This window comes from Nerophis lumbriciformis, linkage group LG21, assembly GCF_033978685.3.
Source record: "Nerophis lumbriciformis linkage group LG21, RoL_Nlum_v2.1, whole genome shotgun sequence".
Taxonomy (NCBI): domain Eukaryota; kingdom Metazoa; phylum Chordata; class Actinopteri; order Syngnathiformes; family Syngnathidae; genus Nerophis; species Nerophis lumbriciformis.
In genome coordinates, this window is record NC_084568.2 from 23,024,623 (window position 1) to 23,039,111 (window position 14,489).

The 14,489-nt window shown below is 41.6% G+C and overlaps 1 protein-coding gene across 3 annotated transcripts in view; it reads right to left on the reverse strand.

Annotated features, from left to right (window-relative positions):
• angpt1 (angiopoietin 1) overlaps positions 1-14,489 on the reverse strand; it is a 251,885-nt gene that overhangs the window by 90,874 nt on the left and 146,522 nt on the right. The window lies entirely within an intron of this gene.

Genomic DNA, 14,489 nt, shown 5'->3' on the forward strand with positions numbered 1-14,489 from the left:
GATTCACGTAAAATCAAACAGTACAATATTTCGATGCCTTTTGTTGGGCATACTCATAGTGGACTGTCTCTAGGTCATTTTGCAATTTTCTATATATAAAGCAAGCATGCCTGATGAAAGCTCTTAGAAATAAGGCCACTTTTTTGAAAATGTGCTAACTTAATACTAATTTACATTGAATATGCCCGAATGCAGCTGATATAGGCACCAGCACCCCCCGCGACCTCAAAAGGGACAAGCTGTAGAAAATTGATGGATGGATGTCACATACATGCTACTGATTAGCATTCGCAATTTTAGGGGCGGTTTTAACGTGTTGGTAAAAAAAAATACAACTAAGATGCATCTTATAATCAAACTGCTGGTGTGTAATAATTACAATACTTACACTATAAACATGGGTTTAACTTCATGGCAAAGACTACTTTCTGAATATTGCAACTAGGGTTGGGCGATATATCGATATGCGCGACATATTGCGGGTTTGTCTCTGGGCGATATAGAAAATGACTATATTGTGATATTCGAGTATGCGTTCTCACGCAGTTAATTTTAGCTGCGGGCATTACACTACAGGCTCTTCCTACTCTTTCCTGTCTCTCCTTCTCACAGACAGCAAGCGCAGCTTCTACATACGTCACATACTGTCACGTCATACGTCACATACGTATACGCCCTCTCGGAGCAGAGAGGTAGCATCATGGCTAACGTTAGCTGTGATGCTAGCGGTAATACAAGCGAAAGAAGGTGCGAATCTGGTAACAAGTGAAGGAATGATTAATTCCCCCAAAAAACAGCACGGGGTCCATCGTCTGGGGGTGGTTTGGCTTCAAGTGGGAATATGTCCAACAGACAACCGTAATATGTCAAGTGTGGAGCAAAAGCGTTGCTATAAAAAGTAGCATTACTGCTAATGTGTAGCATCATTTGAAAAGTCCCCTGCTAGTGAATGAAGAGTGCTCACTCCAATCCAATCCACTTTATTTATATAGCACATTTAAACAACAAAAATGTTTCCAAAGTGCTGCACAACAATATTAAAAACAATATTTACGTACTCCGCACGTCAACATCTCCGTTCGGTGCCACACGTCCACACCATCAAAATGCCGAGGCAAACATTTCCAGATCAACACCGTATGAAAAAAATAGAGATTTTTTTTTAGTTGTGTTTTCCCTCTCTGCATGAAAGTTTAAAAGTAGCATTTATTAATGCAGTATGAAGAAGAATGTTTTAATGTAGACACATAGAATCATCATACTGCTGTGATTATATGCATCAAGTGTTCATTCAAGGCTAAGGCAAAATATCAAGATATATATCGTGTATCGGGATATGGCCTTAAACTATCGCGATATTAAAAAAAGGCCATATCGCCCAGCCCTAATTGCAACACACCGTCGTCTATACATCCAATGTCTTGAATTGCAACTGCATGCGAAGTCTAACATACAACACTTGCGAACAAGACTCAAAAGTGTAAGAAAACAAGATATAACAAATGGACAGCAGAGTTATCATTATCAGCTAACTGTTAGATGTTAAATAACTAAACATGAGATTTTGTATTTAAACAATTAAGATTTATTAACACATGAAAATGTAAAAAAAAAAAAAAAGTTCCGAAAATTGGTACCGTTGATAAATTCCCAGGTACTGGTATTGGTTCTCCCTACATAACAATGCCAATAAAAAACCAGAGAGAAAAAAATAGATGGTGATAGCTAAAATGACATTGTTTATTAAAAGGGGTTTTAAATACAGTGGATACAACTCAGATTCTGGGGAGGATTTTACTTTTCTTTTTCAGAATCAGACACTTCTGTTCCAACTCATGACCAGCCACACTTTGTTTTCATCAATATCAGAAAATCATCCCGATGTTTTGCTTCTCTAGGATCCAAAGAACTTTGAACACACTAGATAGCACACAATTTAGTACCCAAGGTAGCATATTTAGCCTAATGAGTACCAAGTACCGGATAAAACAAAATAAAGTATCAGCATACACACATATATATGTCAATAATTAAATACATATAATCAGGTTCTCAATAGTATTGTAGTTAAGGTAAGGCATACACATTTTGTGTGATCTTGTGAGGTATGACCAAAATAGCTGAGAGGCATGACTGTAGTGTAGGATTTAACTTTAACAAACCATAATGACATCTCAGTAACATATCAGGCTAATTACAAGCACATAGGTTTGATTAATTCAATGTATTTTTACAATTGAGAATATTTTGGATGTGATACATCGTTTATATATGTTTATTTTTATTTCTATTAATCAATCCAACAAAATAATACACAATGATACCATAATAATACAATTCCAATTCCACAACCAAACCGGCCCAACAACATTCAGAATAACAATCAGCAGAGCAATTGAGAGGACACACAAACATGACACAAAACAATCCAAAAGTAGTCAAACAAAAATGAATAATATCAACAACAGTATCAATATTAATCAGAATTCCAACATAGCAGTGATTAGAAATCACTCATTGACATTATCATCACAGCCATTTATTTATAAAAATCAACCACTTTCTCTCACATTACAGTATTGCATTGTTCCTTGCCACCTCTATCTTGAAAGTCAGTTCCTCAATTTTCTTAAGCATTAACTTAAACAATAAAATACATTTCCCAAGAGCTGGAGCCTTTAAAGGCTGTATACATCTTCTGATGTCTTCAAATGTCACAGTTTACCAAGATTACCAACACCCATGCATTCTCCCAACTGCCATTATCTCTAACCTTCATAGACCTTGTGGTTGCCTGGTCCTTCAAAGAAAACCAATCCGTCTTCTCCTAATCTAATCTCCCTAAAGTCTTTTCTCTGTTCTTGTCCCATTTTTGGTCCAGCAAAATTGCTGGCCTTCAACGTTATCCGAAAGGCTGACGGCAGTTCAACCACAGCATCTAACAGTTTCTTGTGAGAATGAATGCTTTGTTATAAACTCTGTGGTGTGGCTTTGTACCAATTACTGCCTCTCTTGTATTTTATCACAAGTGACAGCTATGTATACACATCACTATCAGTCACTAATTTGCTACTTAAATATTTAAATAACCAATAAAATGTGACTGGCACATATCTCATAGAACTCTTGTGATAGATGTCTTGGCAAGATTACGCGACCAGAAAAAACTGTCTAAACAAACAATACAATTATGTTGTAGTGTCTACTACATCGATTGGATTTTGATATGTAGCAACTAGGAATAGAGACCACATTTGGTACTTTATCGGTACTGACTGAATTCACTGGTACTACGAGATACCGGTCTACGTAAAAATCAAACGATACAAATGTTCTATACCTTTTTGTTTCATGTGACGTCACTTCCGGTTGCAGACTTGGCACTGCCTCAAGAACTTGGCGAGCAAACTCAGACTGCCTCTTGGTAATGTTGCACTTGTCCATGCCAACAAAGCAAGTATGCCAAATAGAAAACCCAAAACCAGTGAAGTTTGCACCTTGTGTAATTCATAATAAAAACAGAATACATTGATTTGCAAATCCTTTTCAACCTTATACTCAATTGAATAGACTGCAAAGACAAGATATTTAATGTTCGAACTGAGAAAATCCCTTGGTGGTCTAGGTGCATCTGTTAAAAGCAGCCTCAGAAACCTTGGGGTTGTGTTGGATCAGTCAATGTGTTTAGAGGGTCACTGCCGTCAACTGACCAAAAACTGTTTTTATCACCTCAGAAATATGTCTAAAATGAGAAATTTGCTGTCAAAATTAGATCTCGAAATGATCATTCACGCGTTCATTTCATCTCGCATTGACTATTGCAATTCTTTATTCACTCTTTTCAACAAGTCAACGCTAAAGAGACTTCAGACTGTACAAAATGCAGCTGCCAGACTTGACCGGTGCACCCAGAACAGCCCATATCACCCCCATTTCATCCAGTCTTCATTGGCTTCCAGTCAAATTCCGCATTGAGTTTAAGATTTTAGTCCTGACTTTCCATGCGTTGCACATCACTGACTTGTTATGCCCCTACTCTTCAGGGCACAGCCTCCGGTCTTCAGGCCAGGGTCTTCTAAAGATCCCCAAAACTAATTTTAAAACCAGTGGAGACCTGGCATTCCAGGCTATAGCTCCCAGGCTCTGGAATAACTTGCACCAGTCCCTCCGTGATCTTGACTGTGTTGACACTTTTAAGAACAATTTGAAAACTTATTTTTTTAGTAAACCTTTTAGTTAATGCATCTTTTGACTGTCATTTTTAATCCACTTTGTATTCCTTTTTATGATGTTGCCCCTGTTGTTTTAATTGAATTGTTGTTTTACTTCCCCTATGTTTTGTACAGCGCTTTGTGATTTTATCTGTGAAAAACGCTTTACAAATAATATGTACTTACTGTATTTTTCGGAGTATCAGTCGCTCCGGAGTATAAGTCGCACGGGGCGAAAATGCATAATAAAGAAGGAAACAAACATATATAAGTCGCACTGGAGTATAAGTCGCATTTTTTGGGGACATTTATTTGATAAAACCCAACACCAAGAATAGACATTTGAAAGGCAATTTAAAATAAATAAAGAATAGTGAACAACAGGCTGAATAAGTGTACGTTATATGAGGCATAAATAACCAACTGAGAACGTGCCTGGTATGTTAACGTAACATATTATGGTAAGAGTCATTCAAATAACTATAACATATAGAACATGCTATACGTTTACAAAACAATCTGTCACTCCTAATCGCTAAATCCCATGAAATCTTATACGTCTAGTCTCTTACGTGAATGAGCTAAATTATATTATTTGATATTTTACGGTAATGTGTTAATAATTTCACACATAAGTCGCTCCTGAGTATAAGTCGCACCCCCGGCCAAACTATGAAAAAAACTGCGACTTATAGTCCGAAAAATACGGTACTTACTTAGTAGACTGTAAACACTGATTTTTAGAAGAAAAGACAAGCACATTCAACTTAATGGCAAAGACTTCTGACAACGGCAACCGACCAAGGACAAACTGAAATGAATGCATATTTGCAAACGAGTCTCAAATGTAAGCAAACACGATCTAAAAATTGGATACCACAGTAATCAGCTCAGTGTTAATTGTTGACTAAAAAATGAGAGTTTATCAACAAATGAGCATTAATTACCACATGAACATGCACACAAAAGTACTAAAATTAGTACCGTAGAGTATTGATATTGATTTCTAGGCACCAGGAATTGGTACTGTATTGCTTCAAACATTAAAAGGTACCCATACCTCGTTACAATATTTTTTTAAAGAGTCATGATATATCTTAATTACCGTATTTTCCGGACCATAGGGTGCACCGGATTGTAGGGCGCACTGCCAATGAGCGGGTTTATTCAGGTCTATTTTCATACAAAAGGCGCACCGGATTATAGGGCGCATAAAAGGGGTCATATTTTAATTTTTTTTTTTTCTAAATTGAAAACACTTCCTTTATATTATATTGTGAAACAAAACGCGATATAATATGTCTTACCTTATACACACACCATATAATACTCGTATGTTGAAGCACAGTACAATCCATCAAGCAGTGCGGCTTCATAGCTTACCAAAGTCGTACTACAACATTTTGATAGACTTTTGAGCGCCGTGTGTAATGTTCTATATTTTCAATGGAACATATACAATTTTCGGGTTTACATGTAGAATAATATCATAATATGACTCCTTTAACGTGTTTGAAACTGTAACGGATATTTGGAATGTAAGGTTGAATGTATTAATATTTGAAATAATACTTTACAAAGCATAGCCTGAATATTTAGGTATAAATAATGACTCATTACTAGGGATGATACTCAAAACCGATTTTCCCGGTTGTTCGATAAGAAAAGAACCGAGTCCTTGGACTCGAATCCCTTTATGAGAACCGGTACCCAATATCGAGACCACTATAGTAAAGAAAAATAGTTGGTTCTTTATTCAAATCCCTGGGACCAATCCCGTCCCGACCAGAAATGGTCCATGTGACATCACAAGAAATGATGTCACGTAGCTCAGTCATTAGGTGCAGATAGCGAAAACAGGAAAAAAATGGACCGGAAAAAGGTGTAATAAAGTTCAAAACAAAATGTATAATCCAATGAATAACTTTACTGAGAGATTTGAGCAGGGTACAAACACACGACGAACACTTTTACGACCAACCGGAAACATAGCAACCAGGCTAGCAACGCACCTCTTTTACGGCAGCTGTCGCAACGTTCTTAAAGCAACCGCAGCACATACATATATATACAACATATATCTCCCTTTTTTAACTTTTCTTTTTCTTTCCCTGTAAACAAAACAAAATCACACTGTATATGTGTTGTCTGTCAAATTATAAATAATGCAGGCGAGGCGTGTTGGCTGAGTTCTTGACGTTTACTTTCACAGCGTGCTCATAACCTTATTCTTAGCTTCCGGGTAGCGACATGTAACAACACTTTTCGGGGCTACCGCGCATGCTCGTCACTCCCGTTGCATGCTGGGTAGTGTAGTTGTTATATTCCCTAGCTCATAACATCTTTCCCCCTATAAAGAAATAATGTTAACTCAATAAGGTGTATTTCTTTTTTTAGCTTTAACTTTTCATTCTTTAGCATTGTAACCACATTTGCAAACAACTTTTCTCTTCATAGAATTTTCTTTCAATAAAGAAATAAAGTGCAAAAATGTCAAAGCATCATAACAAACAGTTATGTCAAATAGCAGCAGAATTGCACTTTTTGGAAAGCTGTATTATTTTCAGTTTTGTGCCCAAGGGACTGATTTTATTTAACACTATATTATTATTTATACACCTATAGTGATCAGAATCAGAATCAGAATCAGAATCAGCTTTATTGTCATTACGCAAGGTAACGAGATTGAGGCCATTCCATACAGTGCGATGTGTGCATGCTAGAAAAACAATGTGCAAATATATAAAAATATAAAAAATGTAGAAGTGCAATGAATATGGTGTGAAATTAATATATACATGAAAAAAACAAAAACAAAAACAGGGTGGTTGGTGGAATGGGTTATTGCACCGAAGAGAAGGCAGTTATGAGGGACAATGGGGCAGTCCGTTCAGGATGGTTATGGCCCTGGGGAAGAAGCTGTTCTTTAGCCTGTTTGTTTTGGTTTTAATGCACCTGTAGCGCTTCCCAGAGGGCAGCAGGTGGAACAGGTCAGAGCCAGGGTGGGTGCTGTCCTTGATGATGGCACTGGCTCTGTTGAGGCAGCGGGAGGTGTAGATGTCCGTCAGAGAGGGGAGAGGGCGGCCGATGATCTTCTGAGCTGTCTTGACCACTCTTTGCAGCCTCTCCCTGTCTGCTGCAGTGCAGCTGCCGTACCATACCGTAATACAGTAGGTCAGCAGGCTCTCGATGGACGAGCGGTAGAAGGTCAGCAGCAGGTCAGGCTTCAGGTTGTACTTCCCGAGGACTCTAAGGAAGTGTAGCCGCTGCTGAGCCTTCTTGATGATTGATGTGGTGTTGACTGTCCAGGAGAAGTCATTAGAGATGTGGACTCCAAGGTACCTGAAGGTGTGGACCCTCTCTACACGCTCGCCGTTGATGTAGAGGGGGGCAGGGTCGGTGCTGCTCCTCCTGAAGTCGACGATGATCTCTCTGGTCTTGCTGGTGTTGAGAGCGAGGTTGTTCTCCGAAGACCAGGCCGTCAGCTTCAGGACCTCCTCTCTGTAGGCAGCCTCGTCACCCCTGGAGATGAGCCCGACCACTGTGGTATCGTCGGCGAACTTGACGGTAAGGTTGTCACTGTGGGCCGGACTGCAGTCATGGGTGTAAAGGCAGTAGAGGAGGGGGCTCAGCACACAGCCCTGTGGGGAGCCGATGCTCAGCGTGCGGGAGGATGAGAGGTGCGGGCCAAGTCTCACATTCTGGGGTCGGTCCGTTAGGAAGTCCCTTATCCAGGCGTTTGTGAGAGGGGGGAGGCCAAGAGTGTCCAGTTTATTGCAGAGTCTGTCCGGGATTATTGTATTGAAGGCAGAGCTATAGTCCACAGAGAGCATCCGGACGTAGCTCTGCTGCTGCTCCAGGTGGTTCAGAGCAGAGTGGAGAGCAACAGCGATGGCGTCCTCTGTGGACCTGTTCGCCCGGTATGCGAACTGGTGGGGGTCGAAGTCTGGAGGGATATGGTCCTTGATGTGCTGGAGAACAAGTCGCTCGAAGCACTTCATGATTACCGGAGTGAGGGCCACTGGTCGGTAATCATTCAGGCTGGTGATGGGAGACTTCTTCGGCACCGGGATTATTGTAGATGACTTCAGGCAGGATGGGATGACTGCCTGAGCCAGGGAGAGGTTGAAGATCCTGGTGAGGGGGGGAGCGAGCTGGTGGGCGCACGTCCTGAGCACCTTTCCAGGTACTCCGTCTGGTCCGGTAGCCTTCCTGGGGTTCACAGCCAGGAGCACTCGTCTGACACTGTGCTCCTGTACAGTGAGTGGAGTGGCGCCGGAGCCCGGTGGGGGCGGGGGCAGGGCTGGAGCAGATGAGTGTCGCTGGGGGGTTTCGAAACGGGCAAAGAAACAGTTAAGTTCCTCTGCCAGTGTCGCACTCTGATCCGCAGTTGTCATATTGCAGCCTCTGAAGTTCGTGATGTCATGAATGCCCCGCCACACCTCCCGTGAGTTTTTGCTGGACAGATGGGACTCTATGCACCTCCTGTGGTCCGCCTTTGCTTTTTTAATCCCTCTCTTCAGGTCGGCTCTAGCAACACTGTACAGTGCCCTGTCCCCTGACCTGAAGGCTGCGTCGCGGGCCCTGAGGAGTGTGCGGACCTGGCTGGTCATCCAGGGTTTCTTGTTGGGGTAAACCCGGATGGTTTTTTCCACAGTCACATTCCCGATGCAGAACTTTATGTAGTGCAGCACCGTTCCTGTGGCTGTCTCCAGCTCCTGTTGTTGGAAGAGGTCCCAGTCTGTGTGTTGGAAGCAGTCCTGAAGTTTGGGGAGTGCATCGTCAGGCCAGGTCATAACAGTCTTTGTGATAGGCCTGGCCTGGCGTCTGATGGGGGTGTAGGTAGGAGAGAGCAGGAGGGAAAGATGGTCTGACTGTCCAAGCTGGGGGAGGGGTGTAGCTCTGTACGCGTGCTTTATGTTGGTATACACGTGGTCCAGGGTGTTCTTGCCCCTTGTAGAACACTTCACGTGCTGGTAGAACTTAGGGAGTACAGTCTTCAGATTGGCCTTATTAAAATCCCCTGCTATGATATGAACAGCCCGCTGCTGTTCGTTGACGGTGTTCAGCAGAAGAGAGAGCGCTGTGTTTACTTTGGCGTCCGGTGGAATATACACAGCCGTGATGATAACAACAGACAGCTCTCTCGGGAGAAAAAAAGGCCGACATCTAACAGACATGTACTCCACGTCCGGGCAACAGTGCTGTTTAGTGATTGTCCCGTTGTTGCACCAGTTCTCATGCACGTAGATACAGAGCCCCCCTCCTCTGCTCTTACCGGAGTCCTTAGTTCTGTCCCGGCGGAGCAGAGTGCGTCCGGCTAGCTGCATGCTAGCATCGGGTATTTCCGGGTGAAGCCAGGTTTCGGTGATAATCATAGCACAACAGTCCCGAACATAGCGGTTACCAGCAAGTTGTAACTCCAGGTCGTCCATCTTCTGTACAAGGGATCTGGCATTAGAGAGGAACAGGCTCGGTAGAGGTGGCTTGTGGGGTTGTTTCCTAAGCCTGAGCAAGACGCCGGACCTGCGCTTCTGCTTCCTCTCCCTCCTCCGTCTGCGCCGTCTCCCAGACCCGACAACAAACCACGGAGAGCCCTGTGCTCTCGCTATGTCATCTGGGATGTTGTGCTCGTGGTGAAAGTCGCTCGAAACAGATATCTGGTGCGAGTTACCGATATCCAAGAGTGACTGGCGGGTGTACCGGGTGTTTGCAGTACAGGTGGTGCACAAAAGGGAAAAAAACATGAAGGGAAAAAAACATGATCACAGAGACTGGTTGTTTTTGTGTTAATGTATATATATTTCTTTTTCTGAAAAATCCCACTTAATATACTTTGGGTAACAACAGTCAATATTTATTTTTTTATTTTTATTTTTTTAGGGGGGTAACAGTCAATATTTATTTATTTATTAGATTAATTGTTTTTCTTACATAATAAAAGTGAGCTTTTGTTAAACCAAATATTGTGTTTTTTTCCATATACAACAACCTATCTGGACTCAATAAGAGAATCGATAAGGAATCGGTTCGATAAGAGGATTCGATAATAGGCTCGAACGCGATAATTTCTTATCAAACATCATCCCTACTCATTACTAGAGTCATATTGCAGTCTACACATATCTCTTATGTGTGACTGACATCTACTGGTCACACTTATCATTTCACTATGTACCAAATAAAATAGCTTCAAAGTCGGTAAGCACAACCAAAAATATTCCGTACATTAGGCGCACTGTCGTGTTTCGAGAAAATTAAAGGATTTTAAGTACGCCTTACAGTCCGAAAAATACGATACTTGTGCGATTTTGTTACATTGACATTAAATAAAGATTTTAAGAAAGGACAGGCAGTAATGGGGAGTGATATAGTTTTCCTTAATGTCTCCTCAATATCTATGAGGTAGATTGGTGCCCTGCCAGATTCTCCATATAAAACTAAGAAGAAAGATGAAATAACACTTAAGTTTATGGAATGTTCTTCTTTTGTTCTGTTTTCATGCCTAAATTGAAGTTCGGAATGACTGACTTTTACGCCACCGCTTTTTGTTTACCTGTGATTTCCCCTCATTTCCTGGTCGGTGAACCAGAAGGCCTGAGACGGACGGCAATGTCTCACAGCGAGTATCTCGTAACTTCCCGATAAAATCTCGAGGTCAACTAGCTTATTAGCCGAAGAATAGGGGTCCACGGTCTGCGTCCCTCAGCTCTTTCTTCCAAGTCTGACAGACCAGCTGCATCCATTTCCATCTGCGGATAATTATGGCAGCACTATTTTGAGACCAAGCATCAGGCGATGTACAAAATACTACAAGCTATAAATTTCAAGTTCCTGTTATAACAAGTGCTTTGTATTTACTTTCCGAGCCTTGTTATAGCGATGGAAATTTCTCCTGTGCCTTTTTTCTCCTCCCACTTAGCGGGTTCGTGTCAGTTTTCACCCCATTGTTTTTATTGTTATAATTGAGGAGTCAAAAAAGATGTCTTTAGAAAAGTGAAATGCGTCAGTGATCCTTTGCTTGTGCTTTGATCCACGTCTGCACAAAGGACCCCTCCTTTGGAAGTAGGTCATTTATTTGGGTCTACTACAGTATTTGGTCGTTTTGAAAAAGTATTGAGTGTCGGTGACAAGACCCTCCTGCTGTGACAGGTCGACACTGCTGGGCCCTTGCACCCCAGACTCTAATACAACAAAGGATAGGCCTGTCGGGCGGTAATTTACCCCAAGCAGGCAGAGAGCGGGGCACTTTGAAGGAGCCTGGGAGGTTAATGCCGGCGGAGGGCTTTTTTGGCCTCAAATTAGTGTTGACGATTATTTCACAATCACAATTGGGGGTTCCCAAAGTGGAACAAAAACCGCTCGGGGACTCAAAGTGCCGCTATGAGACTGGTCCTTTTGTACCGCTCGCTGCCCAGATCTCCAAATATTATTTATGTCCCAATATTTGTTTGCAGTAAAATATTTAGTGGTTCTGCGGGGACTCTTATTCTTCAGGGGGTTCATGTGAAAAGACCAATAGGCCCTGGGTGTTTGCATAAATCAGAGCCCGGGCCAAATGAGCCCGAGTCCAGGAACCGAGGAGTGAAAATTGGAGCTGAATGGACTGCTATAGACATCACTGCTCCCATGTGAGCGTAATCAGTCTTTAAGTACAGATGAGCATGATTCAGTACGTGACCCAGTCAAATTCTTTCATGTACATTTTGAGGGATGCAAAGCACGATAAGTACTATTCCATTGGATTTTTTTGTAAAACAAAATAAATACGATTGCATTACTCTCAACATTACATAAAACAGTGGTTCTTAACCTGGGTTCGATGGAACCCGAGGGGTTCGGTGAGTCGGGCTCAGGGGTTCGGCGGAGGTCAAGACCCACCGACTCATCGTGTAAATAAAAACTTTTCCCTATCGGCGTATTACGGATACGGCAACAGCAGAAGTCACACTGATTTGCAGGTGTGTAATTTGTTGTGAGTTTATGCACTGTGTTGGTTTTATTCTTTGAACAAGGTGATGTTCATACACGGTTCATTTTGTGCACCAGTAAAAAAACATGGTAACACTTTAGTATGGGGAACATATTCACCATTAATTAGTTGCTTATTAACATGCAAATTAGTAACATATTGGCTCTTAACTAGTCATTATTAAGTACTTATTAATGCCTTATTCGGCATGGCCTTATAATAACCCTAACCCTCTAACCCTGGCCCGAACCCTAACCCTCTAACCCAGTGGTTTTTAACCTTGTTGGAGGTACCGAACCCCACCAGTTTCATATGCGCATTCACCGAACCCTTCGTTAGTTAAAAATAAAATGTTTATTTTTTTCAAATTCAAGACAAAGTTATATGTTTTTTTACTGGTGCACAAAATGAACTGTGCATGAACATCAACTTGTTCAAAGAACAAAACTAACAGTGCGTGAACTCGCAACAAATTACACACCTGCAAATCAGTGAACCACTGACATAAAACATTACAGCATAGCAACACTAAGCCAGTGTTACTGTAAATCAGGGCTATCAATTATTCTTCACTCTTACATATGGAATAATTACCCTTGAGATCTACGGCTGTCAAACCAGTAAAATATTGAGTTGAGATTATTCTCATTTTGTCCATAGTTCACTAATAATTAATCGCAGATAGATAAACGTTTTTCATAATAGGTACGCATTATTAAGCATTTGTCACATTCTGGTCGCGATGAGTGTTGTGATCCCAGGAGACGGAAGGACAGGCAGGATGCAACGTGCAGGTTAGAATTTTAATCCTTGGACTCAGCAAAAACACAAAAGATAGCATACCGCGGAGAATGTAAACGAGAAGACATCCGGTGATACACTCAAGAGTCTCAGTGTTGAACAAAACCAAAAATAACGTATTAGGGTGAGGATGTCCAAAAAGGCGAACAGATTGAGTATATAACAGGTATTGGTGGCGGCAGCAGGTTGGGACACTAATCAATAAACAGAAACCTGCGTGGTCCGTGTATCTTCCGTTCATTCTATTTCGAATTCTTAAATGCAAATCAAAAAACACATTTCGGGCCATTTTTTTCCATTTTCATTTCTGAAACAAAAGTTGGACAACTATTTAATGGCACTTTTTAAAAACGACAATAGGACTTCTGCTGGACAAAGATGTTACCGTTATGCTAAAAACACGCTAGAAGCAAAGGAAAAGCTAAAATGGTCGGTGTACCTTTCGTTCATTCTCGTTCCAATTATGAAACGCAAATCAAAAAACAAACTTAGGGACGTTTTTCAGGGCAGCACGGTGGAAGAGGGGTTAGTGCATCTGCCTCACAATACGAAGGTCCTGAGTAGTCTTTGGTTCAATCCCGGGCTCGGGATCTTTCTGTGTGGAGTTTGCATGTTTTCCCCGTGACTGTGTGGGTTCCCTCCGGGTACTCCGGCTTCCTCCCACCTCCAAAGACATGCACCTGGGGATAGGTTGATTGGCAACACTAAATTGGCCCTAGTGTGTGAATGTGAGTGTGAATGTTGTCTGTCTATCAGTGTTGGCCCTGCGATGAGGTGACGACTTGTCCAGGGTGTACCCCGCCTTCCGCCCGATTGCAGCTGAGATAGGCTCCAGCGCCCCCCGCGACCCCAAAGGGAATAAGCGGTAGAAAATGGATGGATGGAGATTTTGAAACAAACAAAAAAGGGTTGATTTTTATTAAAATCTTGCCATAAAATTGGATTTTGGATTTTGTCCTTTTATGGATTTTTATTTTTCCAAATAAACACAAAAATCGAATAATGTTCATCCAAAATGCAAAAATGGGTGTTTATGTGTGATGACAAATTGAACCGAAAGCAGTATTTTAGCTTTTCCTTTGCGTTTAGCATGTATTAGCATAACGGTAACATCTTTGATCAGCAGGAGTTCTATTGTCGTTTTGAAAAAGTGTCATTAAATAGAAAAAATGGCTTGAAATTTGTTTTTTAATTTGCATTTAAGAACATTGGAGATAGAATGAACGGAATGTACACGAGTCCGTGTACCCAAAGCCACGCTGTTGTAACGCGTGCAGAATGTGACTTGGCATTGTGTTGCTGAAATAAGCAGGGGCGTCCATTAAAAGACGTTGATTGGACGGCAACATGTGTTGCTCTAAAACCTGTATGTACCTTTCAGCATAAATGGTACCTTCACAGATGTGTAAGTTACCCATGCTTTGGGCACTAATAAACCCCCATACCATCACAGATGCTGGCTTTTGAACTTTGCGCCTATTAACAGTCCAGATGGTTCTTTTTCT